Source organism: Triticum aestivum, chromosome 1B, assembly GCF_018294505.1.
Source record: "Triticum aestivum cultivar Chinese Spring chromosome 1B, IWGSC CS RefSeq v2.1, whole genome shotgun sequence".
NCBI classification, from domain to species: domain Eukaryota; kingdom Viridiplantae; phylum Streptophyta; class Magnoliopsida; order Poales; family Poaceae; genus Triticum; species Triticum aestivum.
The window spans coordinates 496,377,442-496,378,483 of NC_057795.1; positions in this window are offsets into that span (position 1 = coordinate 496,377,442).

Sequence of the window (1,042 nt, forward strand, 5' to 3'; positions counted from 1 at the left end):
GAAACTCCTCGAAGGTGGAAGTCGGTAGTCCCTTAGTCATCACATCGGCGAACTGTTGTGCAGTCGGAACATGGAGGACTCGGGCACCCGCGTGCATGCTATAGGTCGGGGTCGGCATTGATGCATGCATGCCCGTGTGCATGTTGTAGGTTGGAATTGATGCATGCATGCCCGCGTGCATGTCGTAGGTCGGGGCGGATGCATGCGTGCCCGGCTGCATGCTAGTGTAGAGGCCGGGTGCAGCTATATGGGTGCTGGGGAGGAAGCCGGACACCCTGGATGACATGTTGGCAAAGACAGTCGACGTATCTGTCTGATGCGAGTAGATCGAACCGGCAAAGCGATGGTTTCGATGGATCCGTCCGTAGAGACACCCGCAAGGAGCGTAGACAAGGTTGGGGGCAAGGTGAAGCTAGCGGAGGAGGGCAAGGAGTGCGGCGGAAGTGTCACATCCCTAGCTTCTGGCATTGCTCTAGCCTAGCCTCATGTGTGCATCATGTTTAACTTTTGAATGAACTTGAAATGGGGATTGCTCAAACCCTAGCATTAAAGGAATTCACTAGGTTCACCTAAAATACTTTCAAGCAAGTCCAAATGACTTTCAAAAATGTTCATGATTTTTGACAAAGGTGAAAAACCTCTACCAAAAATGATGCCAATATTTTTGGGCCATTATGGATTTTTGAATAATCCATATTGTATTTGAATTGGGGCATTTAAATACTATTAATATTTTTAAATGCTTCAACAATTCTGAAAATTGATAAGGGTCACTGGAATAATTCAGAAAGCACCCATATTTATTTCCAGGATTTTATAAAATGATTTGATATTTAAAACAAATCAAAAACAAATTGCAGAAATAGAAAAAAATAAAACAGAACAAAATAAAGGAGAGAGAGGCCACCTGGGCCACTTACCTGGCCTTACCCGCGCAGCCACCAGAGCCGGCCCAGTTCCCCCAGCCGGCCCAGCCCACCTCCTCCTTTGTCCTCTTCCTCCTCTGCCAGGAGGACGAGCAGAGGCGAGGCGTGGCGCTCGC